Here is a 26,451-nt window from a genome sequence, read left to right on the forward strand (position 1 = left end):
CTCAACCCAAGACAGGGCAGCCAGCGCGCGACCTCTACGTGGGATCCCGCCTCCCACGGCAGAGCCTGCGGTCACAGGGACAGAGGGCGCAGGCCGCCAGAGCTCCGGATGCCAGCGGCAGCTCCCCGTCCCGCTCAAAGGGAGGGAGGGCCGCCGCTGGCGCCCAGTCGCCTGTGCCACCCTCTGGGTCACAAAGCACTCCTCAGTCAGCTCAAGGACCGGGGCCACCTGGCCTTCGGGGTCACATGGGCTTGGGCACGACGGAAGGGACCGCTTGCCCCCGTGGAACAGACATTCTCCCCGTGGACAACCTCAGGTGCCGGGACCCTCTGCTCCGCCTTGGAAAACCCACCTTCTGCAATGTATGCCCAACGCAATCAGGCCGAGCAGATTGACCCCCTCGGCCCGGCCCCAGTGTGTGATGGGGCTCTGTGCGTGAGGGCTTGCTCTTCCCCACCTACACCAGGCACGGCATCTAACACACACACACACACACACACACACCACGCAGAGACACCCAGACCACGCACGCACGCACGGGGACGCACCCTCCTCTCCCCCACCCCACACACGAGCAGCCGAAGGACAAGAGGGTATGGCTGGGGCCTGAGCGGGAACAAGCGAAGCCTTGGTTTGCGGCCCCTCGGCCAACTGCATCAGGATTTTTGTCTGGGCTCGGAGGCCAGAGGATCTCTGCCATTTGCTAGCAGGGCCAGGGATGGCAGGAGGGTGGGTACGGGGCTCAGCCAGGGCCAGTTCTGCTGGCACGATCCTGTAGCACGTGGCCGCGTAGCACGGGGCCGGGTCTGAAGGAGGCCAAGCAGGGGCACAAGACCCAGCAGCGGCACAGGGAAGAGGCCCAGGGCACCCAGGAGCAGACGAGACCCGGGAGTCGTGCGTGCTTGGCGTGGCCGCGGGCCCCGTGACGCCCGAGGACTCGAGTGCTCAGCCCCGTGTAGTGGCCGCGAAGGCCTGCCTGGGAGAAACGCCCCGGGAGGCCGGCAGGAACCCGGGATCGGAAGGGATGTGGAGGGGCCCCGGGTCGGAGGAGATGGCTTTGGCTGTGTTTGGTTTTGTTTCTTCTTCCCAAGATCCCGGGTGTGAAAGGGGCCAGAGGTGAAGTCCTGGGCTGGAAAGCCTCACGATTCAGCCCCGCAGCCCCAGGCCCTGAGTGTGGAGGAGGGCGGAGCGGGTCGGCGAAGGGCGCGGCTGCCGTTTTCCTGATGGGCTGGAGGGGCAGTGGCGCTTTCCGGACGAAGAGGACCGGAAGGGTCCCCGAGACCTCCGCTGGGAGCCACGCACCCACCCAAGGATACGGCTCCAGGAGGCGACGGAGGAGGGCGGCTGCTTGCCCTGGCCCGAGCTGTGCGTCCCCCGCCTTGGCCACAGCAGTGGACATTCCCAGAAGAACAAGCGCCCGAGAGCACTGAGAAATTTTCCCCCGAGAAAACTTGACCCTCGTCCTGGCAGCAGGACACCTCGGGAAGAAAGCCACCCAGCGGCCACCTGGGCGAGACCGGCTGCCCGAGCAGGCGCGCGGGGCCTCTGGCCGCTGGCCCCGGGCTGCCAGCCCCCACCCGGACTCCCAGCCGTGCCAGGAGAGCAGCGTGGAGACGCACGCCGGGGCCCTCGGCAGGCTCTTGGGGCTCCCGGAGGCGGCGGCTAGCGTCTACGGCCATACCACCCTGAACGCGCCCGATCTCGTCTGATCTCGGAAGCTAAGCAGGGTCGGGCCTGGTTAGTACTTGGATGGGAGACCGCCTGGGAATACCGGGTGCTGTAGGCTTTTGCTCCTCCCTCCCTCGCTGCTCCTTTTGTCTTCGGGGACTTCGCCACCACCCCCCCCACCACCACCACCACCCCCAGCACCACCACCACCACCACCACAACGACCCACCGTGACCACGACCCCGACCCCGTCCGGGCCACCCGCCAGACCCACGCACACCGAATCCTCACAGCTACGTCCCCGAATCCTCTCCCCTCCCCACACTCTCCTGGGGCGCGCGCCCGCGACACGGGTCACCAGCGAGGTTGGTCCCAGGCCACGTTGGGGACCGCTCCCCAACTGCCCTCCAGGCGGGCGGGGAGGGACGTGCGGAAGCCATGAGAAAGTGGGTCCTGCACCCCAGCGGGCCCCACAGCGGGATGCGCCACACCTGGGCTCGCCACAAGGTGGTGCACTGGGTCCAGGGCAAGACGCCAGGGGACAGAGAAGCAGGGAGCCTCAGTCGGGTGCTGCTCCACGTCGCGCTCCGTCGCTCAACCCAAGACAGGGCAGCCAGCGCGCGACCTCTACGTGGGATCCCGCCTCCCACGGCAGAGCCTGCGGCGGTCACAGGGACAGAGGGCGCAGGCCGCCAGAGCTCCGGATGCCAGCGGCAGCTCCCCGTCCCGCTCAAAGGGAGGGAGGGCCGCCGCTGGCGCCCAGTCGCCTGTGCCACCCTCCGGGTCTCAAAGCACTCCTCAGTCAGCTCAAGGACCGGGGCCACCTGGCCTTCGGGGTCACATGGGCTTGGGCACGACGGAAGGGACCGCTTGCCCCCGTGGAACAGACATTCTCCCCGTGGACAACCTCAGGTGCCGGGACCCTCTGCTCCGCCTTGGAAAACCCACCTTCTGCAATGTATGCCCAACGCAATCAGGCCGAGCAGATTGACCCCCTCGGCCCGGCCCCAGTGTGTGATGGGGCTCTGTGCGTGAGGGCTTGCTCTTCCCCACCTACACCAGGCACGGCATCTAACACACACACACACACACACACACACCACGCAGAGACACCCAGACCACGCACGCACGCACGGGGACGCACCCTCCTCTCCCCCACCCCACACACGAGCAGCCGAAGGACAAGAGGGTATGGCTGGGGCCTGAGCGGGAACAAGCGAAGCCTTGGTTTGCGGCCCCTCGGCCAACTGCATCAGGATTTTTGTCTGGGCTCGGAGGCCAGAGGATCTCTGCCATTTGCTAGCAGGGCCAGGGATGGCAGGAGGGTGGGTACGGGGCTCAGCCAGGGCCAGTTCTGCTGGCACGATCCTGTAGCACGTGGCCGCGTAGCACGGGGCCGGGTCTGAAGGAGGCCAAGCAGGGGCACAAGACCCAGCAGCGGCACAGGGAAGAGGCCCAGGGCACCCAGGAGCAGACGAGACCCGGGAGTCGTGCGTGCTTGGCGTGGCCGCGGGCCCCGTGACGCCCGAGGACTCGAGTGCTCAGCCCCGTGTAGTGGCCGCGAAGGCCTGCCTGGGAGAAACGCCCCGGGAGGCCGGCAGGAACCCGGGATCGGAAGGGATGTGGAGGGGCCCCGGGTCGGAGGAGATGGCTTTGGCTGTGTTTGGTTTTGTTTCTTCTTCCCAAGATCCCGGGTGTGAAAGGGGCCAGAGGTGAAGTCCTGGGCTGGAAAGCCTCACGATTCAGCCCCGCAGCCCCAGGCCCTGAGTGTGGAGGAGGGCGGAGCGGGTCGGCGAAGGGCGCGGCTGCCGTTTTCCTGATGGGCTGGAGGGGCAGTGGCGCTTTCCGGACGAAGAGGACCGGAAGGGTCCCCGAGACCTCCGCTGGGAGCCACGCACCCACCCAAGGATACGGCTCCAGGAGGCGACGGAGGAGGGCGGCTGCTTGCCCTGGCCCGAGCTGTGCGTCCCCCGCCTTGGCCACAGCAGTGGACATTCCCAGAAGAACAAGCGCCCGAGAGCACTGAGAAATTTTCCCCCGAGAAAACTTGACCCTCGTCCTGGCAGCAGGACACCTCGGGAAGAAAGCCACCCAGTGGCCACCTGGGCGAGACCGGCTGCCCGAGCAGGCGCGCGGGGCCTCTGGCCGCTGGCCCCGGGCTGCCAGCCCCCACCCGGACTCCCAGCCGTGCCAGGAGAGCAGCGTGGAGACGCACGCCGGGGCCCTCGGCAGGCTCTTGGGGCTCCCGGAGGCGGCGGCTAGCGTCTACGGCCATACCACCCTGAACGCGCCCGATCTCGTCTGATCTCGGAAGCTAAGCAGGGTCGGGCCTGGTTAGTACTTGGATGGGAGACCGCCTGGGAATACCGGGTGCTGTAGGCTTTTGCTCCGCCCTCCCTCGCTGCTCCTTTTGTCTTCGGGGACTTCGCCACCACCCCCCCACCACCACCACCACCCCCAGCACCACCACCACCACCACCACCACAACGACCCACCGTGACCACGACCCCGACCCCGTCCGGGCCACCCGCCAGACCCACGCACACCGAATCCTCACAGCTACGTCCCCGAATCCTCTCCCCTCCCCACACTCTCCTGGGGCGCGCGCCCGCGACACGGGTCACCAGCGAGGTTGGTCCCAGGCCACGTTGGCGACCGCTCCCCAACTGCCCTCCAGGCGGGCGGGGAGGGACGTGCGGAAGCCATGAGAAAGTGGGTCCTGCACCCCAGCGGGCCCCACAGCGGGACGCGCCACACCTGGGCTCGCCACAAGGTGGTGCACTGGGTCCAGGGCAAGACGCCAGGGGACAGAGAAGCAGGGAGCCTCAGTCGGGTGCTGCTCCACGTCGCGCTCCGTCGCTCAACCCAAGACAGGGCAGCCAGCGCGCGACCTCTACGTGGGATCCCGCCTCCCACGGCAGAGCCTGCGGTCACAGGGACAGAGGGCGCAGGCCGCCAGAGCTCCGGATGCCAGCGGCAGCTCCCCGTCCCGCTCAAAGGGAGGGAGGGCCGATGCTGGCGCCCAGTCGCCTGTGCCACCCTCCGGGTCTCAAAGCACTCCTCAGTCAGCTCAAGGACCGGGGCCACCTGGCCTTCGGGGTCACATGGGCTTGGGCACGACGGAAGGGACCGCTTGCCCCCGTGGAACAGACATTCTCCCCGTGGACAACCTCAGGTACCGGGACCCTCTGCTCCGCCTTGGAAAACCCACCTTCTGCAATGTATGCCCAACGCAATCAGGCCGAGCAGATTGACCCCCTCGGCCCGGCCCCAGTGTGTGATGGGGCTCTGTGCGTGAGGGCTTGCTCTTCCCCACCTACACCAGGCACGGCATCTAACACACACACACACACACACACACACACACACACACACACCACGCAGAGACACCCAGACCACGCACGCACGCACGGGGACGCACCCTCCTCTCCCCCACCCCACACACGAGCAGCCGAAGGACAAGAGGGTATGGCTGGGGCCTGAGCGGGAACAAGCGAAGCCTTGGTTTGCGGCCCCTCGGCCAACTGCATCAGGATTTTTGTCTGGGCTCGGAGGCCAGAGGATCTCTGCCATTTGCTAGCAGGGCCAGGGATGGCAGGAGGGTGGGTACGGGGCTCAGCCAGGGCCAGTTCTGCTGGCACGATCCTGTAGCACGTGGCCGCGTAGCAAGGGTTCGGGTCTGAAGGAGGCCAAGCAGGGGCACAAGACCCAGCAGCGGCACAGGGAAGAGGCCCAGGGCACCCAGGAGCAGACGAGACCCGGGAGTCGTGCGTGCTTGGCGTGGCCGCGGGCCCCGTGACGCCCGAGGACTCGAGTGCTCAGCCCCGTGTAGTGGCCGCGAAGGCCTGCCTGGGAGAAACGCCCCGGGAGGCCGGCAGGAACCCGGGATCGGAAGGGATGTGGAGGGGCCCCGGGTCGGAGGAGATGGCTTTGGCTGTGTTTGGTTTTGTTTCTTCTTCCCAAGATCCCGGGTGTGAAAGGGGCCAGAGGTGAAGTCCTGGGCTGGAAAGCCTCACGATTCAGCCCCGCAGCCCCAGGCCCTGAGTGTGGAGGAGGGCGGAGCGGGTCGGCGAAGGGCGCGGCTGCCGTTTTCCTGATGGGCTGGAGGGGCAGTGGCGCTTTCCGGACGAAGAGGACCGGAAGGGTCCCCGAGACCTCCGCTGGGAGCCACGCACCCACCCAAGGATACGGCTCCAGGAGGCGACGGAGGAGGGCGGCTGCTTGCCCTGGCCCGAGCTGTGCGTCCCCCGCCTTGGCCACAGCAGTGGACATTCCCAGAAGAACAAGCGCCCGAGAGCACTGAGAAATTTTCCCCCGAGAAAACTTGACCCTCGTCCTGGCAGCAGGACACCTCGGGAAGAAAGCCACCCAGCGGCCACCTGGGCGAGACCGGCTGCCCGAGCAGGCGCGCGGGGCCTCTGGCCGCTGGCCCCGGGCTGCCAGCCCCCACCCGGACTCCCAGCCGTGCCAGGAGAGCAGCGTGGAGACGCACGCCGGGGCCCTCGGCAGGCTCTTGGGGCTCCCGGAGGCGGCGGCTAGCGTCTACGGCCATACCACCCTGAACGCGCCCGATCTCGTCTGATCTCGGAAGCTAAGCAGGGTCGGGCCTGGTTAGTACTTGGATGGGAGACCGCCTGGGAATACCGGGTGCTGTAGGCTTTTGCTCCGCCCTCCCTCGCTGCTCCTTTTGTCTTCGGGGACTTCGCCACCACCCCCCCACCACCACCACCACCCCCAGCACCACCACCACCACCACCACCACAACGACCCACCGTGACCACGACCCCGACCCCGTCCGGGCCACCCGCCAGACCCACGCACACCGAATCCTCACAGCTACGTCCCCGAATCCTCTCCCCTCCCCACACTCTCCTGGGGCGCGCGCCCGCGACACGGGTCACCAGCGAGGTTGGTCCCAGGCCACGTTGGCGACCGCTCCCCAACTGCCCTCCAGGCGGGCGGGGAGGGACGTGCGGAAGCCATGAGAAAGTGGGTCCTGCACCCCAGCGGGCCCCACAGCGGGACGCGCCACACCTGGGCTCGCCACAAGGTGGTGCACTGGGTCCAGGGCAAGACGCCAGGGGACAGAGAAGCAGGGAGCCTCAGTCGGGTGCTGCTCCACGTCGCGCTCCGTCGCTCAACCCAAGACAGGGCAGCCAGCGCGCGACCTCTACGTGGGATCCCGCCTCCCACGGCAGAGCCTGCGGTCACAGGGACAGAGGGCGCAGGCCGCCAGAGCTCCGGATGCCAGCGGCAGCTCCCCGTCCCGCTCAAAGGGAGGGAGGGCCGATGCTGGCGCCCAGTCGCCTGTGCCACCCTCCGGGTCTCAAAGCACTCCTCAGTCAGCTCAAGGACCGGGGCCACCTGGCCTTCGGGGTCACATGGGCTTGGGCACGACGGAAGGGACCGCTTGCCCCCGTGGAACAGACATTCTCCCCGTGGACAACCTCAGGTACCGGGACCCTCTGCTCCGCCTTGGAAAACCCACCTTCTGCAATGTATGCCCAACGCAATCAGGCCGAGCAGATTGACCCCCTCGGCCCGGCCCCAGTGTGTGATGGGGCTCTGTGCGTGAGGGCTTGCTCTTCCCCACCTACACCAGGCACGGCATCTAACACACACACACACACACACACACACACACACACACACACCACGCAGAGACACCCAGACCACGCACGCACGCACGGGGACGCACCCTCCTCTCCCCCACCCCACACACGAGCAGCCGAAGGACAAGAGGGTATGGCTGGGGCCTGAGCGGGAACAAGCGAAGCCTTGGTTTGCGGCCCCTCGGCCAACTGCATCAGGATTTTTGTCTGGGCTCGGAGGCCAGAGGATCTCTGCCATTTGCTAGCAGGGCCAGGGATGGCAGGAGGGTGGGTACGGGGCTCAGCCAGGGCCAGTTCTGCTGGCACGATCCTGTAGCACGTGGCCGCGTAGCAAGGGTTCGGGTCTGAAGGAGGCCAAGCAGGGGCACAAGACCCAGCAGCGGCACAGGGAAGAGGCCCAGGGCACCCAGGAGCAGACGAGACCCGGGAGTCGTGCGTGCTTGGCGTGGCCGCGGGCCCCGTGACGCCCGAGGACTCGAGTGCTCAGCCCCGTGTAGTGGCCGCGAAGGCCTGCCTGGGAGAAACGCCCCGGGAGGCCGGCAGGAACCCGGGATCGGAAGGGATGTGGAGGGGCCCCGGGTCGGAGGAGATGGCTTTGGCTGTGTTTGGTTTTGTTTCTTCTTCCCAAGATCCCGGGTGTGAAAGGGGCCAGAGGTGAAGTCCTGGGCTGGAAAGCCTCACGATTCAGCCCCGCAGCCCCAGGCCCTGAGTGTGGAGGAGGGCGGAGCGGGTCGGCGAAGGGCGCGGCTGCCGTTTTCCTGATGGGCTGGAGGGGCAGTGGCGCTTTCCGGACGAAGAGGACCGGAAGGGTCCCCGAGACCTCCGCTGGGAGCCACGCACCCACCCAAGGATACGGCTCCAGGAGGCGACGGAGGAGGGCGGCTGCTTGCCCTGGCCCGAGCTGTGCGTCCCCCGCCTTGGCCACAGCAGTGGACATTCCCAGAAGAACAAGCGCCCGAGAGCACTGAGAAATTTTCCCCCGAGAAAACTTGACCCTCGTCCTGGCAGCAGGACACCTCGGGAAGAAAGCCACCCAGCGGCCACCTGGGCGAGACCGGCTGCCCGAGCAGGCGCGCGGGGCCTCTGGCCGCTGGCCCCGGGCTGCCAGCCCCCACCCGGACTCCCAGCCGTGCCAGGAGAGCAGCGTGGAGACGCACGCCGGGGCCCTCGGCAGGCTCTTGGGGCTCCCGGAGGCGGCGGCTAGCGTCTACGGCCATACCACCCTGAACGCGCCCGATCTCGTCTGATCTCGGAAGCTAAGCAGGGTCGGGCCTGGTTAGTACTTGGATGGGAGACCGCCTGGGAATACCGGGTGCTGTAGGCTTTTGCTCCTCCCTCCCTCGCTGCTCCTTTTGTCTTCGGGGACTTCGCCACCACCCCCCCCACCACCACCACCACCCCCAGCACCACCACCACCACCACCACCACAACGACCCACCGTGACCACGACCCCGACCCCGTCCGGGCCACCCGCCAGACCCACGCACACCGAATCCTCACAGCTACGTCCCCGAATCCTCTCCCCTCCCCACACTCTCCTGGGGCGCGCGCCCGCGACACGGGTCACCAGCGAGGTTGGTCCCAGGCCACGTTGGGGACCGCTCCCCAACTGCCCTCCAGGCGGGCGGGGAGGGACGTGCGGAAGCCATGAGAAAGTGGGTCCTGCACCCCAGCGGGCCCCACAGCGGGACGCGCCACACCTGGGCTCGCCACAAGGTGGTGCACTGGGTCCAGGGCAAGACGCCAGGGGACAGAGAAGCAGGGAGCCTCAGTCGGGTGCTGCTCCACGTCGCGCTCCGTCGCTCAACCCAAGACAGGGCAGCCAGCGCGTGACCTCTACGTGGGATCCCGCCTCCCACGGCAGAGCCTGCGGTCACAGGGACAGAGGGCGCAGGCCGCCAGAGCTCCGGATGCCAGCGGCAGCTCCCCGTCCCGCTCAAAGGGAGGGAGGGCCGCCGCTGGCGCCCAGTCGCCTGTGCCACCCTCCGGGTCTCAAAGCACTCCTCAGTCAGCTCAAGGACCGGGGCCACCTGGCCTTCGGGGTCACATGGCCTTGGGCACGACGGAAGGGACCGCTTGCCCCCGTGGAACAGACATTCTCCCCGTGGACAACCTCAGGTGCCGGGACCCTCTGCTCCGCCTTGGAAAACCCACCTTCTGCAATGTATGCCCAACGCAATCAGGCCGAGCAGATTGACCCCCTCGGCCCGGCCCCAGTGTGTGATGGGGCTCTGTGCGTGAGGGCTTGCTCTTCCCCACCTACACCAGGCACGGCATCTAACACACACACACACAGACACACACACACCACGCAGAGACACCCAGACCACGCACGCACGCACGGGGACGCACCCTCCTCTCCCCCACCCCACACACGAGCAGCCGAAGGACAAGAGGGTATGGCTGGGGCCTGAGCGGGAACAAGCGAAGCCTTGGTTTGCGGCCCCTCAGCCAACTGCATCAGGATTTTTGTCTGGGCTCGGAGGCCAGAGGATCTCTGCCATTTGCTAGCAGGGCCAGGGATGGCAGGAGGGTGGGTACGGGGCTCAGCCAGGGCCAGTTCTGCTGGCACGATCCTGTAGCACGTGGCCGCGTAGCACGGGGCCGGGTCTGAAGGAGGCCAAGCAGGGGCACAAGACCCAGCAGCGGCACAGGGAAGAGGCCCAGGGCACCCAGGAGCAGACGAGACCCGGGAGTCGTGCGTGCTTGGCGTGGCCGCGGGCCCCGTGACGCCCGAGGACTCGAGTGCTCAGCCCCGTGTAGTGGCCGCGAAGGCCTGCCTGGGAGAAACGCCCCGGGAGGCCGGCAGGAACCCGGGATCGGAAGGGATGTGGAGGGGCCCCGGGTCGGAGGAGATGGCTTTGGCTGTGTTTGGTTTTGTTTCTTCTTCCCAAGATCCCGGGTGTGAAAGGGGCCAGAGGTGAAGTCCTGGGCTGGAAAGCCTCACGATTCAGCCCCGCAGCCCCAGGCCCTGAGTGTGGAGGAGGGCGGAGCGGGTCGGCGAAGGGCGCGGCTGCCGTTTTCCTGATGGGCTGGAGGGGCAGTGGCGCTTTCCGGACGAAGAGGACCGGAAGGGTCCCCGAGACCTCCGCTGGGAGCCACGCACCCACCCAAGGATACGGCTCCAGGAGGCGATGGAGGAGGGCGGCTGCTTGCCCTGGCCTGAGCTGTGCGTCCCCCGCCTTGGCCACAGCAGTGGACATTCCCAGAACAAGCGCCCGAGAGCACTGAGAAATTTTCCCCCGAGAAAACTTGACCCTCGTCCTGGCAGCAGGACACCTCGGGAAGAAAGCCACCCAGCGGCCACCTGGGCGAGACCGGCTGCCCGAGCAGGCGCGCGGGGCCTCTGGCCGCTGGCCCCGGGCTGCCAGCCCCCACCCGGACTCCCAGCCGTGCCAGGAGAGCAGTGTGGAGACGCACGCCGGGGCCCTCGGCAGGCTCTTGGGGCTCCCGGAGGTGGCGGCTAGCGTCTACGGCCATACCACCCTGAACGCGCCCGATCTCGTCTGATCTCGGAAGCTAAGCAGGGTCGGGCCTGGTTAGTACTTGGATGGGAGACCGCCTGGGAATACCGGGTGCTGTAGGCTTTTGCTCCTCCCTCCCTCGCTGCTCCTTTTGTCTTCGGGGACTTCGCCACCACCCCCCCCACCACCACCACCACCCCCAGCACCACCACCACCACCACCACAACGACCCACCGTGACCACGACCCCGACCCCGTCCGGGCCACCCGCCAGACCCACGCACACCGAATCCTCACAGCTACGTCCCCGAATCCTCTCCCCTCCCCACACTCTCCTGTGGCGCGTGCCCGCGACACGGGTCACCAGCGAGGTTGGTCCCAGGCCACGTTGGGGACCGCTCCCCAACTGCCCTCCAGGCGGGCGGGGAGGGACGTGCGGAAGCCATGAGAAAGTGGGTCCTGCACCCCAGCGGGCCCCACAGCGGGACGCGCCACACCTGGGCTCGCCACAAGGTGGTGCACTGGGTCCAGGGCAAGACGCCAGGGGACAGAGAAGCAGGGAGCCTCAGTCGGGTGCTGCTCCACGTCGCGCTCCGTCGCTCAACCCAAGACAGGGCAGCCAGCGCGCGACCTCTACGTGGGATCCCGCCTCCCACGGCAGAGCCTGCGGCGGTCACAGGGACAGAGGGCGCAGGCTGCCAGAGCTCCGGATGCCAGCGGCAGCTCCCCGTCCCGCTCAAAGGGAGGGAGGGCCGCCGCTGGCGCCCAGTCGCCTGTGCCACCCTCCGGGTCTCAAAGCACTCCTCAGTCAGCTCAAGGACCGGGGCCACCTGGCCTTCGGGGTCACATGGGCTTGGGCACGACGGAAGGGACCGCTTGCCCCCGTGGAACAGACATTCTCCCCGTGGACAACCTCAGGTGCCGGGACCCTCTGCTCCGCCTTGGAAAACCCACCTTCTGCAATGTATGCCCAACGCAATCAGGCCGAGCAGATTGACCCCCTCGGCCCGGCCCCAGTGTGTGATGGGGCTCTGTGCGTGAGGGCTTGCTCTTCCCCACCTACACCAGGCACGGCATCTAACACACACACACACACACACACACACCACGCAGAGACACCCAGACCACGCACGCACGCACGGGGACGCACCCTCCTCTCCCCCAACCCACACACGAGCAGCCGAAGGACAAGAGGGTATGGCTGGGGCCTGAGCGGGAACAAGCGAAGCCTTGGTTTGCGGCCCCTCGGCCAACTGCATCAGGATTTTTGTCTGGGCTCGGAGGCCAGAGGATCTCTGCCATTTGCTAGCAGGGCCAGGGATGGCAGGAGGGTGGGTACGGGGCTCAGCCAGGGCCAGTTCTGCTGGCACGATCCTGTAGCACGTGGCCGCGTAGCACGGGGCCGGGTCTGAAGGAGGCCAAGCAGGGGCACAAGACCCAGCAGCGGCACAGGGAAGAGGCCCAGGGCACCCAGGAGCAGACGAGACCCGGGAGTCGTGCGTGCTTGGCGTGGCCGCGGGCCCCGTGACGCCCGAGGACTCGAGTGCTCAGCCCCGTGTAGTGGCCGCGAAGGCCTGCCTGGGAGAAATGCCCCGGGAGGCCGGCAGGAACCCGGGATCGGAAGGGATGTGGAGGGGCCCCGGGTCGGAGGAGATGGCTTTGGCTGTGTTTGGTTTTGTTTCTTCTTCCCAAGATCCCGGGTGTGAAAGGGGCCAGAGGTGAAGTCCTGGGCTGGAAAGCCTCACGATTCAGCCCCGCAGCCCCAGGCCCTGAGTGTGGAGGAGGGCGGAGCGGGTCGGCGAAGGGCGCGGCTGCCGTTTTCCTGATGGGCTGGAGGGGCAGTGGCGCTTTCCGGACGAAGAGGACCGGAAGGGTCCCCGAGACCTCCGCTGGGAGCCACGCACCCACCCAAGGATACGGCTCCAGGAGGCGACGGAGGAGGGCGGCTGCTTGCCCTGGCCCGAGCTGTGCGTCCCCCGCCTTGGCCACAGCAGTGGACATTCCCAGAAGAACAAGCGCCCGAGAGCACTGAGAAATTTTCCCCCGAGAAAACTTGACCCTCGTCCTGGCAGCAGGACACCTCGGGAAGAAAGCCACCCAGCGGCCACCTGGGCGAGACCGGCTGCCCGAGCAGGCGCGCGGGGCCTCTGGCCGCTGGCCCCGGGCTGCCAGCCCCCACCCGGACTCCCAGCCGTGCCAGGAGAGCAGCGTGGAGACGCACGCCGGGGCCCTCGGCAGGCTCTTGGGGCTCCCGGAGGCGGCGGCTAGCGTCTACGGCCATACCACCCTGAACGCGCCCGATCTCGTCTGATCTCGGAAGCTAAGCAGGGTCGGGCCTGGTTAGTAGTTGGATGGGAGACCGCCTGGGAATACCGGGTGCTGTAGGCTTTTGCTCCTCCCTCCCTCGCTGCTCCTTTTGTCTTCGGGGACTTCGCCACCACCCCCCCCACCACCACCACCCCCAGCACCACCACCACCACCACCACCACAACGACCCACCGTGACCACGACCCCGACCCCGTCCGGGCCACCCGCCAGACCCACGCACACCGAATCCTCACAGCTACGTCCCCGAATCCTCTCCCCTCCCCACACTCTCCTGGGGCGCACGCCCGCGACACGGGTCACCAGCGAGGTTGGTCCCAGGCCACGTTGGGGACCGCTCCCCAACTGCCCTCCAGGCGGGCGGGGAGGGACGTGCGGAAGCCATGAGAAAGTGGGTCCTGCACGCCAGCGGGCCCCACAGCGGGACGCGCCACACCTGGGCTCGCCACAAGGTGGTGCACTGGGTCCAGGGCAAGACGCCAGGGGACAGAGAAGCAGGGAGCCTCAGTCGGGTGCTGCTCCACGTCGCGCTCCGTCGCTCAACCCAAGACAGGGCAGCCAGCGCGCGACCTCTACGTGGGATCCCGCCTCCCACGGCAGAGCCTGCGGCGGTCACAGGGACAGAGGGCGCAGGCCGCCAGAACTCCGGATGCCAGCGGCAGCTCCCCGTCCCGCTCAAAGGGAAGGAGGGCCGCCAATGGCGCCCAGGCGCCTGTGCCACCCTCCGGGTCTCAAAGCACTCCTCAGTCAGCTCAAGGACCGGGGCCACCTGGCCTTCGGGGTCACATGGGCTTGGGCACGACGGAAGGGACCGCTTGCCCCCGTGGAACAGACATTCTCCCCGTGGACAACCTCAGGTGCCGGGACCCTCTGCTCCGCCTTGGAAAACCCACCTTCTGCAATGTATGCCCAACGCAATCAGGCCGAGCAGATTGACCCCCTCGGCCCGGCCCCAGTGTGTGATGGGGCTCTGTGCATGAGGGCTTGCTCTTCCCCACCTACACCAGGCACGGCATCTAACACACAAACACACACACACACACACCACGCAGAGACACCCAGACCACGCACGCACGCACGGGGACGCACCCTCCTCTCCCCCACAACACACACGAGCAGCCGAAGGACAAGAGGGTATGGCTGGGGCCTGAGCGGGAACAAGCGAAGCCTTGGTTTGCGGCCCCTCGGCCAACTGCATCAGGATTTTTGTCTGGGCTCGGAGGCCAGAGGATCTCTGCCATATGCTAGCAGGGCCAGGGATGGCAGGAGGGTGGGTACGGGGCTCAGCCAGGGCCAGTTCTGCTGGCATGATCCTGTAGCACGTGGCCGCGTAGCACGGGGCCGGGTCTGAAGGAGGCCAAGCAGGGGCACAAGACCCAGCAGCAGCACAGGGAAGAGGCCCAGGGCACCCAGGAGCAGACGAGACCCGGGAGTCGTGCGTGCTTGGCGTGGCCGCGGGCCCCGTGACGCCCGAGGACTCGAGTGCTCAGCCCCGTGTAGTGGCCGCGAAGGCCTGCCTGGGAGAAACGCCCCGGGAGGCCGGCAGGAACCCGGGATCGGAAGGGATGTGGAGGGGCCCCGGGTCGGAGGAGATGGCTTTGGCTGTGTTTGGTTTTGTTTCTTCTTCCCAAGATCCCGGGTGTGAAAGGGGCCAGAGGAGAAGTCCTGGGCTGGAAAGCCTCACGATTCAGCCCCGCAGCCCCAGGCCCTGAGTGTGGAGGAGGGCGGAGCGGGTCGGCGAAGGGCGCAGCTGCCGTTTTCCTGATGGGCTGGAGGGGCAGTGGCGCTTTCCGGACGAAGAGGACCGGAAGGGTCCCCGAGACCTCCGCTGGGAGCCACGCACCCACCCAAGGATACGGCTCCAGGAGGCGACGGAGGAGGGCGGCTGCTTGCCCTGGCCCGAGCTGTGCGTCCCCCGCCTTGGCCACAGCAGTGGACATTCCCAGAAGAACAAGCGCCCGAGAGCACTGAGAAATTTTCCCCCGAGAAAACTTGACCCTCGTCCTGGCAGCAGGACACCTCGGGAAGAAAGCCACCCAGCGGCCACCTGGGCGAGACCGGCTGCCCGAGCAGGCGCGCGGGGCCTCTGGCCGCTGGCCCCGGGCTGCCAGCCCCCACCCGGACTCCCAGCCGTGCCAGGAGAGCAGCGTGGAGACGCACGCCGGGGCCCTCGGCAGGCTCTTGGGGCTCCCGGAGGCGGCGGCTAGCGTCTACGGCCATACCACCCTGAACGCGCCCGATCTCGTCTGATCTCGGAAGCTAAGCACGGTCGGGCCTGGTTAGTACTTGGATGGGAGACCGCCTGGGAATACCGGGTGCTGTAGGCTTTTGCTCCTCCCTCCCTCGCTGCTCCTTTTGTCTTCGGGGACTTCGCCACCACCCCCCCCACCACCACCACCACCCCCAGCACCACCACCACCACCACCACAACGACCCACCGTGACCACGACCCCGACCCCGTCCGGGCCACCCGCCAGACCCACGCACACCGAATCCTCACAGCTACGTCCCCGAATCCTCTCCCCTCCCCACACTCTCCTGGGGCGCGTGCCCGCGACAAGGGTCACCAGCGAGGTTGGTCCCAGGCCACGTTGGGGACCGCTCCCCAACTGCCCTACAGGCGGGCGGGGAGGGACGTGCGGAAGCCATGAGAAAGTGGGTCCTGCACCCCAGCGGGCCCCACAGCGGGACGCGCCACACCTGGGCTCGCCACAAGGTGGTGCACTGGGTCCAGGGCAAGACGCCAGGGGACAGAGAAGCAGGGAGCCTCAGTCGGGTGCTGCTCCACGTCGCGCTCCGTCGCTCAACCCAAGACAGGGCAGCCAGCGCGCGACCTCTACGTGGGATCCCGCCTCCCACGGCAGAGCCTGCGGTCACAGGGACAGAGGGCGCAGGCCGCCAGAGCTCCGGATGCCAGCGGCAGCTCCCCGTCCCGCTCAAAGGGAGGGAGGGCCGCCGCTGGCGCCCAGTCGCCTGTGCCACCCTCCGGGTCTCAAAGAACTCCTCAGTCAGCTCAAGGACCGGGGCCACCTGGCCTTCGGGGTCACATGGGCTTGGGCACGACGGAAGGGACCGCTTGCCCCCGTGGAACAGACATTCTCCCCGTGGACAACCTCAGGTGCCGGGACCCTCTGCTCCGCCTTGGAAAACCCACCTTCTGCAATGTATGCCCAACGCAATCAGGCCGAGCAGATTGACCCCCTCGGCCCGGCCCCAGTGTGTGATGGGGCTCTGTGCGTGAGGGCTTGCTCTTCCCCACCTACACCAGGCACGGCATCTAACACACACACACACACACACACACACCACGCAGAGACACCCAGACCACGCACGCACGCACGGGGACGCACCCTCCTCTCCCCCACCCCACACACGAGCAGCCGAAGGACAAGAGGGTATGGCTGGGGCCTGAGCGGGAACAAGCGAAGCCTTGGTTTGCGGCCCCTCGGCCAACTGCATCAGGATTTTTGTCTGGGCTCGGAGGCCAGAGGATCTCTGCCATTTGCTAGCAGGGCCAGGGATGGCAGGAGGGTGGGTACGGGGCTCAGCCAGGGCCAGTTCTGCTGGCACGATCCTGTAGCACGTGGCCGCGTAGCACGGGGCCGGGTCTGAAGGAGGCCAAGCAGGGGCACAAGACCCAGCAGCGGCACAGGGAAGAGGCCCAGGGCACCCAGGAGCAGACGAGACCCGGGAGTCGTGCGTGCTTGGCGTGGCCGCGGGCCCCGTGACGCCCGAGGACTCGAGTGCTCAGCCCCGTGTAGTGGCCGCGAAGGCCTGCCTGGGAGAAACGCCCCGGGAGGCCGGCAGGAACCCGGGATCGGAAGGGATGTGGAGGGGCCCCGGGTCGGAGGAGATGGCTTTGGCTGTGTTTGGTTTTGTTTCTTCTTCCCAAGATCCCGGGTGTGAAAGGGGCCAGAGGTGAAGTCCTGGGCTGGAAAGCCTCACGATTCAGCCCCGCAGCCCCAGGCCCTGAGTGTGGAGGAGGGCGGAGCGGGTCGGCGAAGGGCGCGGCTGCCGTTTTCCTGATGGGCTGGAGGGGCAGTGGCGCTTTCCGGACGAAGAGGACCGGAAGGGTCCCCGAGACCTCCGCTGGGAGCCACGCACCCACCCAAGGATACGGCTCCAGGAGGCGACGGAGGAGGGCGGCTGCTTGCCCTGGCCCGAGCTGTGCGTCCCCCGCCTTGGCCACAGCAGTGGACATTCCCAGAAGAACAAGCGCCCGAGAGCACTGAGAAATTTTCCCCCGAGAAAACTTGACCCTCGTCCTGGCAGCAGGACACCTCGGGAAGAAAGCCACCCAGCGGCCACCTGGGCGAGACCGGCTGCCCGAGCAGGCGCGCGGGGCCTCTGGCCGCTGGCCCCGGGCTGCCAGCCCCCACCCGGACTCCCAGCCGTGCCAGGAGAGCAGCGTGGAGACGCACGCCGGGGCCCTCGGCAGGCTCTTGGGGCTCCCGGAGGCGGCGGCTAGCGTCTACGGCCATACCACCCTGAACGCGCCCGATCTCGTCTGATCTCGGAAGCTAAGCACGGTCGGGCCTGGTTAGTACTTGGATGGGAGACCGCCTGGGAATACCGGGTGCTGTAGGCTTTTGCTCCTCCCTCCCTCGCTGCTCCTTTTGTCTTCGGGGACTTCGCCACCACCCCCCCCACCACCACCACCACCCCCAGCACCACCACCACCACCACCACAACGACCCACCGTGACCACGACCCCGACCCCGTCCGGGCCACCCGCCAGACCCACGCACACCGAATCCTCACAGCTACGTCCCCGAATCCTCTCCCCTCCCCACACTCTCCTGGGGCGCGTGCCCGCGACAAGGGTCACCAGCGAGGTTGGTCCCAGGCCACGTTGGGGACCGCTCCCCAACTGCCCTACAGGCGGGCGGGGAGGGACGTGCGGAAGCCATGAGAAAGTGGGTCCTGCACCCCAGCGGGCCCCACAGCGGGACGCGCCACACCTGGGCTCGCCACAAGGTGGTGCACTGGGTCCAGGGCAAGACGCCAGGGGACAGAGAAGCAGGGAGCCTCAGTCGGGTGCTGCTCCACGTCGCGCTCCGTCGCTCAACCCAAGACAGGGCAGCCAGCGCGCGACCTCTACGTGGGATCCCGCCTCCCACGGCAGAGCCTGCGGTCACAGGGACAGAGGGCGCAGGCCGCCAGAGCTCCGGATGCCAGCGGCAGCTCCCCGTCCCGCTCAAAGGGAGGGAGGGCCGCCGCTGGCGCCCAGTCGCCTGTGCCACCCTCCGGGTCTCAAAGAACTCCTCAGTCAGCTCAAGGACCGGGGCCACCTGGCCTTCGGGGTCACATGGGCTTGGGCACGACGGAAGGGACCGCTTGCCCCCGTGGAACAGACATTCTCCCCGTGGACAACCTCAGGTGCCGGGACCCTCTGCTCCGCCTTGGAAAACCCACCTTCTGCAATGTATGCCCAACGCAATCAGGCCGAGCAGATTGACCCCCTCGGCCCGGCCCCAGTGTGTGATGGGGCTCTGTGCGTGAGGGCTTGCTCTTCCCCACCTACACCAGGCACGGCATCTAACACACACACACACACACACACACACCACGCAGAGACACCCAGACCACGCACGCACGCACGGGGACGCACCCTCCTCTCCCCCACCCCACACACGAGCAGCCGAAGGACAAGAGGGTATGGCTGGGGCCTGAGCGGGAACAAGCGAAGCCTTGGTTTGCGGCCCCTCGGCCAACTGCATCAGGATTTTTGTCTGGGCTCGGAGGCCAGAGGATCTCTGCCATTTGCTAGCAGGGCCAGGGATGGCAGGAGGGTGGGTACGGGGCTCAGCCAGGGCCAGTTCTGCTGGCACGATCCTGTAGCACGTGGCCGCGTAGCACGGGGCCGGGTCTGAAGGAGGCCAAGCAGGGGCACAAGACCCAGCAGCGGCACAGGGAAGAGGCCCAGGGCACCCAGGAGCAGACGAGACCCGGGAGTCGTGCGTGCTTGGCGTGGCCGCGGGCCCCGTGACGCCCGAGGACTCGAGTGCTCAGCCCCGTGTAGTGGCCGCGAAGGCCTGCCTGGGAGAAACGCCCCGGGAGGCCGGCAGGAACCCGGGATCGGAAGGGATGTGGAGGGGCCCCGGGTAGGAGGAGATGGCTTTGGCTGTGTTTGGTTTTGTTTCTTCTTCCCAAGATCCCGGGTGTGAAAGGGGCCAGAGGTGAAGTCCTGGGCTGGAAAGCCTCACGATTCAGCCCCGCAGCCCCAGGCCCTGAGTGTGGAGGAGGGCGGAGCGGGTCGGCGAAGGGCGCGGCTGCCGTTTTCCTGATGGGCTGGAGGGGCAGTGGCGCTTTCCGGACGAAGAGGACCGGAAGGGTCCCCGAGACCTCCGCTGGGAGCCACGCACCCACCCAAGGATACGGCTCCAGGAGGCGACGGAGGAGGGCGGCTGCTTGCCCTGGCCCGAGCTGTGCGTCCCCCGCCTTGGCCACAGCAGTGGACATTCCCAGAAGAACAAGCGCCCGAGAGCACTGAGAAATTTTCCCCCGAGAAAACTTGACCCTCGTCCTGGCAGCAGGACACCTCGGGAAGAAAGCCACCCAGCGGCCACCTGGGCGAGACCGGCTGCCCGAGCAGGCGCGCGGGGCCTCTGGCCGCTGGCCCCGGGCTGCCAGCCCCCACCCGGACTCCCAGCCGTGCCAGGAGAGCAGCGTGGAGACGCACGCCGGGGCCCTCGGCAGGCTCTTGGGGCTCCCGGAGGCGGCGGCTAGCGTCTACGGCCATACCACCCTGAACGCGCCCGATCTCGTCTGATCTCGGAAGCTAAGCAGGGTCGGGCCTGGTTAGTACTTGGATGGGAGACCGCCTGGGAATACCGGGTGCTGTAGGCTTTTGCTCCTCCCTCCCTCGCTGCTCCTTTTGTCTTTGGGGACTTCGCCACCACCCCCCCCACCACCACCACCACCCCCAGCACCACCACCACCACCACCACAACGACCCACCGTGACCACGACCCCGACCCCGTCCGGGCCACCCGCCAGACCCACGCACACCGAATCCTCACAGCTACGTCCCCGAATCCTCTCCCCTCCCCACACTCTCCTGGGGCGCGTGCCCGCGACAAGGGTCACCAGCGAGGTTGGTCCCAGGCCACGTTGGGGACCGCTCCCCAACTGCCCTACAGGCGGGCGGGGAGGGACGTGCGGAAGCCATGAGAAAGTGGGTCCTGCACCCCAGCGGGCCCCACAGCGGGACGCGCCACACCTGGGCTCGCCACAAGGTGGTGCACTGGGTCCAGGGCAAGACGCCAGGGGACAGAGAAGCAGGGAGCCTCAGTCGGGTGCTGCTCCACGTCGCGCTCCGTCGCTCAACCCAAGACAGGGCAGCCAGCGCGCGACCTCTACGTGGGATCCCGCCTCCCACGGCAGAGCCTGCGGTCACAGGGACAGAGGGCGCAGGCCGCCAGAGCTCCGGATGCCAGCGGCAGCTCCCCGTCCCGCTCAAAGGGAGGGAGGGCCGCCGCTGGCGCCCAGTCGCCTGTGCCACGCTCCGGGTCTCAAAGAACTCCTCAGTCAGCTCAAGGACCGGGGCCACCTGGCCTTCGGGGTCACATGGGCTTGGGCACGACGGAAGGGACCGCTTGCCCCCGTGGAACAGACATTCTCCCCGTGGACAACCTCAGGTGCCGGGACCCTCTGCTCCGCCTTGGAAAACCCACCTTCTGCAATGTATGCCCAACGCAATCAGGCCGAGCAGATTGACCCCCTCGGCCCGGCCCCAGTGTGTGATGGGGCTCTGTGCGTGAGGGCTTGCTCTTCCCCACCTACACCAGGCACGGCATCTAACACACACACACACACACACACACACCACGCAGAGACACCCAGACCACGCACGCACGCACGGGGACGCACCCTCCTCTCCCCCACCCCACACACGAGCAGCCGAAGGACAAGAGGGTATGGCTGGGGCCTGAGCGGGAACAAGCGAAGCCTTGGTTTGCGGCCCCTCGGCCAACTGCATCAGGATTTTTGTCTGGGCTCGGAGGCCAGAGGATCTCTGCCATTTGCTAGCAGGGCCAGGGATGGCAGGAGGGTGGGTACGGGGCTCAGCCAGGGCCAGTTCTGCTGGCACGATCCTGTAGCACGTGGCCGCGTAGCACGGGGCCGGGTCTGAAGGAGGCCAAGCAGGGGCACAAGACCCAGCAGCGGCACAGGGAAGAGGCCCAGGGCACCCAGGAGCAGACGAGACCCGGGAGTCGTGCGTGCTTGGCGTGGCCGCGGGCCCCGTGACGCCCGAGGACTCGAGTGCTCAGCCCCGTGTAGTGGCCGCGAAGGCCTGCCTGGGAGAAACGCCCCGGGAGGCCGGCAGGAACCCGGGATCGGAAGGGATGTGGAGGGGCCCCGGGTCGGAGGAGATGGCTTTGGCTGTGTTTGGTTTTGTTTCTTCTTCCCAAGATCCCGGGTGTGAAAGGGGCCAGAGGTGAAGTCCTGGGCTGGAAAGCCTCACGATTCAGCCCCGCAGCCCCAGGCCCTGAGTGTGGAGGAGGGCGGAGCGGGTCGGCGAAGGGCGCGGCTGCCGTTTTCCTGATGGGCTGGAGGGGCAGTGGCGCTTTCCGGACGAAGAGGACCGGAAGGGTCCCCGAGACCTCCGCTGGGAGCCACGCACCCACCCAAGGATACGGCTCCAGGAGGCGACGGAGGAGGGCGGCTGCTTGCCCTGGCCCGAGCTGTGCGTCCCCCGCCTTGGCCACAGCAGTGGACATTCCCAGAAGAACAAGCGCCCGAGAGCACTGAGAAATTTTCCCCCGAGAAAACTTGACCCTCGTCCTGGCAGCAGGACACCTCGGGAAGAAAGCCACCCAGCGGCCACCTGGGCGAGACCGGCTGCCCGAGCAGGCGCGCGGGGCCTCTGGCCGCTGGCCCCGGGCTGCCAGCCCCCACCCGGACTCCCAGCCGTGCCAGGAGAGCAGCGTGGAGACGCACGCCGGGGCCCTCGGCAGGCTCTTGGGGCTCCCGGAGGCGGCGGCTAGCGTCTACGGCCATACCACCCTGAACGCGCCCGATCTCGTCTGATCTCGGAAGCTAAGCAGGGTCGGGCCTGGTTAGTACTTGGATGGGAGACCGCCTGGGAATACCGGGTGCTGTAGGCTTTTGCTCCTCCCTCCCTCGCTGCTCCTTTTGTCTTCGGGGACTTCGCCACCACCCCCCCCACCACCACCACCACCCCCAGCACCACCACCACCACCACCACAACGACCCACCGTGACCACGACCCCGACCCCGTCCGGGCCACCCGCCAGACCCACGCACACCGAATCCTCACAGCTACGTCCCCGAATCCTCTCCCCTCCCCACACTCTCCTGGGGCGCGCGCCCGCGACACGGGTCACCAGCGAGGTTGGTCCCAGGCCACGTTGGGGACCGCTCCCCAACTGCCCTCCAGGCGGGCGGGGAGGGACGTGCGGAAGCCATGAGAAAGTGGGTCCTGCACCCCAGCGGGCCCCACAGCGGGACGCGCCACACCTGGGCTCGCCACAAGGTGGTGCACTGGGTCCAGGGCAAGACGCCAGGGGACAGAGAAGCAGGGAGCCTCAGTCGGGTGCTGCTCCACGTCGTGCTCCGTCGCTCAACCCAAGACAGGGCAGCCAGCGCGCGACCTCTACGTGGGATCCCGCCTCCCACGGCAGAGCCTGCGGTCACAGGGACAGAGGGCGCAGGCCGCCAGAGCTCCGGATGCCAGCGGCAGCTCCCCGTCCCGCTCAAAGGGAGGGAGGGCCGCCGCTGGCGCCCAGTCGCCTGTGCCACCCTCCGGGTCTCAAAGAACTCCTCAGTCAGCTCAAGGACCGGGGCCACCTGGCCTTCGGGGTCACATGGGCTTGGGCACGACGGAAGTGACCGCTTGCCCCCGTGGAACAGACATTCTCCCCGTGGACAACCTCAGGTGCCGGGACCCTCTGCTCCGCCTTGGAAAACCCACCTTCTGCAATGTATGCCCAACGCAATCAGGCCGAGCAGATTGACCCCCTCGGCCCGGCCCCAGTGTGTGATGGGGCTCTGTGCGTGAGGGCTTGCTCTTCCCCACCTACACCAGGCACGGCATCTAACACACACACACACACACACACACACCACGCAGAGACACCCAGACCACGCACGCACGCACGGGGACGCACCCTCCTCTCCCCCACCCCACACACGAGCAGCCGAAGGACAAGAGGGTATGGCTGGGGCCTGAGCGGGAACAAGCGAAGCCTTGGTTTGCGGCCCCTCGGCCAACTGCATCAGGATTTTTGTCTGGGCTCGGAGGCCAGAGGATCTCTGCCATTTGCTAGCAGGGCCAGGGATGGCAGGAGGGTGGGTACGGGGCTCAGCCAGGGCCAGTTCTGCTGGCACGATCCTGTAGCACATGGCCGCATAGCACGGGGCCGGGTCTGAAGGAGGCCAAGCAGGGGCACAAGACCCAGCAGCGGCACAGGGAAGAGGCCCAGGGCACCCAGGAGCAGACGAGACCCAGGAGTCGTGCGTGCTTGGCGTGGCCGTGGGCCCCGTGACGCCCGAGGACTCGAGTGCTCAACCCCGTGTAGTGGCCGCGAAGGCCTGCTTGGTAGAAACGCCCCGGGAGGCCGGCAGGAACCCGGGATCGGAAGGGATGTGGAGGGGCCCCGGGTCGGAGGAGATGGCTTTGGCTGTGTTTGGTTTTGTTTCTTCTTCCCAAGATCCCGGGTGTGAAAGGGGCCAGAGGTGAAGTCCTGGGCTGGAAAGCCTCACGATTCAGCCCCGCAGCCCCAGGCCCTGAGTGTGGAGGAGGGCGGAGCGGGTCGGCGAAGGGCGCGGCTGCCGTTTTCCTGATGGGCTGGAGGGGCAGTGGCGCTTTCCGGACGAAGAGGACCGGAAGGGTCCCCGAGACCTCCGCTGTGAGCCACGCACCCACCCAAGGATACGGCTCCAGGAGGCGACGGAGGAGGGCGGCTGCTTGCCCTGGCCCGAGCTGTGCGTCCCCCGCCTTGGCCACAGCAGTGGACATTCCCAGAAGAACAAGCGCCCGAGAGCACTGAGAAATTTTCCCCCGAGAAAACTTGACCCTCGTCCTGGCAGCAGGACACCTCGGGAAGAAAGCCACCCAGCGGCCACCTGGGCGAGACCGGCTGCCCGAGCAGGCGCGCGGGGCCTCTGGCCGCTGGCCCCGGGCTGCCAGCCCCCACCCGGACTCCCAGCCGTGCCAGGAGAGCAGCGTGGAGACGCACGCCGGGGCCCTCGGCAGGCTCTTGGGGCTCCCGGAGGCGGCGGCTAGCGTCTACGGCCATACCACCCTGAACGCGCCCGATCTCGTCTGATCTCGGAAGCTAAGCAGGGTCGGGCCTGGTTAGTACTTGGATGGGAGACCGCCTGGGAATACCGGGTGCTGTAGGCTTTTGCTCCTCCCTCCCTCGCTGCTCCTTTTGTCTTCGGGGACTTCGCCACCCCCCCCCCACCACCACCACCCCCAGCACCACCACCACCACCACCACCACAACGACCCACCGTGACCACGACCCCGACCCCGTCCGGGCCACCCGCCAGACCCACGCACACCGAATCCTCACAGCTACGTCCCCGAATCCTCTCCCCTCCCCACACTCTCCTGGGGCGCGCGCCCGCGAAACGGGTCACCAGCGAGGTTGGTCCCAGGCCACGTTGGGGACCGCTCCCCAACTGCCCTCCAGGCGGGCGGGGAGGGACGTGCGGAAGCCATGAGAAAGTGGGTCCTGCACCCCAGCGGGCCCCACAGCGGGACGCGCCACACCTGGGCTCGCCACAAGGTGGTGCACTGGGTCCAGGGCAAGACGCCAGGGGACAGAGAAGCAGGGAGCCTCAGTCGGGTGCTGCTCCACGTCGCGCTCCGTCGCTCAACCCAAGACAGGGCAGCCAGCGCGCGACCTCTACGTGGGATCCCGCCTCCCACGGCAGAGCCTGCGGTCACAGGGACAGAGGGCGCAGGCCGCCAGAGCTCCGGATGCCAGCGGCAGCTCCCCGTCCCGCTCAAAGGGAGGGAGGGCCGCCGCTGGCGCCCAGTCGCCTGTGCCACCCTCCGGGTCTCAAAGCACTCCTCAGTCAGCTCAAGGACCGGGGCCACCTGGCCTTCGGGGTCACATGGGCTTGGGCACGACGGAAGGGACCGCTTGCCCCCGTGGAACAGACATTCTCCCCGTGGACAACCTCAGGTGCCGGGACCCTCTGCTCCGCCTTGGAAAACCCACCTTCTGCAATGTATGCCCAACGCAATCAGGCCGAGCAGATTGACCCCCTCGGCCCGGCCCCAGTGTGTGATGGGGCTCTGTGCGTGAGGGCTTGCTCTTCCCCACCTACACCAGGCACGGCATCTAACACACACACACACACACACACCACGCAGAGACACCCAGACCACGCACGCACGCACGGGTACGCACCCTCCTCTCCCCCACCCCACACACGAGCAGCCGAAGGACAAGAGGGTATGGCTGGGGCCTGAGCGGGAACAAGCGAAGCCTTGGTTTGCGGCCCCTCGGCCAACTGCATCAGGATTTTTGTCTGGGCTCGGAGGCCAGAGGATCTCTGCCATTTGCTAGCAGGGCCAGGGATGGCAGGAGGGTGGGTACGGGGCTCAGCCAGGGCCAGTTCTGCTGGCACGATCCTGTAGCACGTGGCCGCGTAGCACGGGGCCGGGTCTGAAGGAGGCCAAGCAGGGGCACAAGACCCAGCAGCGGCACAGGGAAGAGGCCCAGGGCACCCAGGAGCAGACGAGACCCGGGAGTCGTGCGTGCTTGGCGTGGCCGCGGGCCCCGTGACGCCCGAGGACTCGAGTGCTCAGCCCCGTGTAGTGGCCGCGAAGGCCTGCCTGGGAGAAACGCCCCGGGAGGCCGGCAGGAACCCGGGATCGGAAGGGATGTGGAGGGGCCCCGGGTCGGAGGAGATGGCTTTGGCTGTGTTTGGTTTTGTTTCTTCTTCCCAAGATCCCGGGTGTGAAAGGGGCCAGAGGTGAAGTCCTGGGCTGGAAAGCCTCACGATTCAGCCCCGCAGCCCCAGGCCCTGAGTGTGGAGGAGGGCAGAGCGGGTCGGCGAAGGGCGCGGCTGCCGTTTTCCTGATGGGCTGGAGGGGCAGTGGCGCTTTCCGGACGAAGAGGACCGGAAGGGTCCCCGAGACCTCCGCTGGGAGCCACGCACCCACCCAAGGATACGGCTCCAGGAGGCGACGGAGGAGGGCAGCTGCTTGCCCTGGCCCGAGCTGTGCGTCCCCCGCCTTGGCCACAGCAGTGGACATTCCCAGAAGAACAAGCGCCCGAGAGCACTGAGAAATTTTCCCCCGAGAAAACTTGACCCTCGTCCTGGCAGCAGGACACCTCGGGAAGAAAGCCACCCAGCGGCCACCTGGGCGAGACCGGCTGCCCGAGCAGGCGCGCGGGG

At 67.5% G+C, this 26,451-nt stretch overlaps 11 non-coding genes across 11 annotated transcripts; all 11 read left to right on the forward strand.

The window, feature by feature from the left end:
- Positions 1-1,667: 1,667 nt before the first annotated feature.
- On the forward strand, positions 1,668-1,786 carry LOC141412299 (5S ribosomal RNA). Its single transcript, XR_012437137.1, has one exon. It is a non-coding gene; the product is annotated as a 5S ribosomal RNA (ribosomal RNA).
- Positions 1,787-3,931: 2,145 nt separating this feature from the next.
- On the forward strand, positions 3,932-4,050 carry LOC141412300 (5S ribosomal RNA). Its single transcript, XR_012437138.1, has one exon. It is a non-coding gene; the product is annotated as a 5S ribosomal RNA (ribosomal RNA).
- A 2,158-nt stretch (positions 4,051-6,208) lies between these two features.
- Positions 6,209-6,327, forward strand: LOC141412301 (5S ribosomal RNA). The gene has a single exon (XR_012437139.1). It is a non-coding gene; the product is annotated as a 5S ribosomal RNA (ribosomal RNA).
- A 2,158-nt stretch (positions 6,328-8,485) lies between these two features.
- LOC141412302 (5S ribosomal RNA) lies at positions 8,486-8,604 on the forward strand. Its single transcript, XR_012437140.1, has one exon. It is a non-coding gene; the product is annotated as a 5S ribosomal RNA (ribosomal RNA).
- Positions 8,605-10,748: 2,144 nt separating this feature from the next.
- LOC141412303 (5S ribosomal RNA) lies at positions 10,749-10,867 on the forward strand. The gene has a single exon (XR_012437141.1). It is a non-coding gene; the product is annotated as a 5S ribosomal RNA (ribosomal RNA).
- Positions 10,868-13,012: 2,145 nt separating this feature from the next.
- Positions 13,013-13,131, forward strand: LOC141412637 (5S ribosomal RNA). Its single transcript, XR_012437479.1, has one exon. It is a non-coding gene; the product is annotated as a 5S ribosomal RNA (ribosomal RNA).
- A 2,145-nt stretch (positions 13,132-15,276) lies between these two features.
- On the forward strand, positions 15,277-15,395 carry LOC141412665 (5S ribosomal RNA). Its single transcript, XR_012437507.1, has one exon. It is a non-coding gene; the product is annotated as a 5S ribosomal RNA (ribosomal RNA).
- Positions 15,396-17,537: 2,142 nt separating this feature from the next.
- On the forward strand, positions 17,538-17,656 carry LOC141412666 (5S ribosomal RNA). Its single transcript, XR_012437508.1, has one exon. It is a non-coding gene; the product is annotated as a 5S ribosomal RNA (ribosomal RNA).
- A 2,142-nt stretch (positions 17,657-19,798) lies between these two features.
- Positions 19,799-19,917, forward strand: LOC141412304 (5S ribosomal RNA). The gene has a single exon (XR_012437142.1). It is a non-coding gene; the product is annotated as a 5S ribosomal RNA (ribosomal RNA).
- Positions 19,918-22,059: 2,142 nt separating this feature from the next.
- Positions 22,060-22,178, forward strand: LOC141412306 (5S ribosomal RNA). Its single transcript, XR_012437144.1, has one exon. It is a non-coding gene; the product is annotated as a 5S ribosomal RNA (ribosomal RNA).
- Positions 22,179-24,320: 2,142 nt separating this feature from the next.
- Positions 24,321-24,439, forward strand: LOC141412307 (5S ribosomal RNA). The gene has a single exon (XR_012437145.1). It is a non-coding gene; the product is annotated as a 5S ribosomal RNA (ribosomal RNA).
- Positions 24,440-26,451: the final 2,012 nt, after the last annotated feature.

Source organism: Castor canadensis, chromosome 10, assembly GCF_047511655.1.
Source record: "Castor canadensis chromosome 10, mCasCan1.hap1v2, whole genome shotgun sequence".
In the NCBI taxonomy this organism is placed as follows: domain Eukaryota; kingdom Metazoa; phylum Chordata; class Mammalia; order Rodentia; family Castoridae; genus Castor; species Castor canadensis.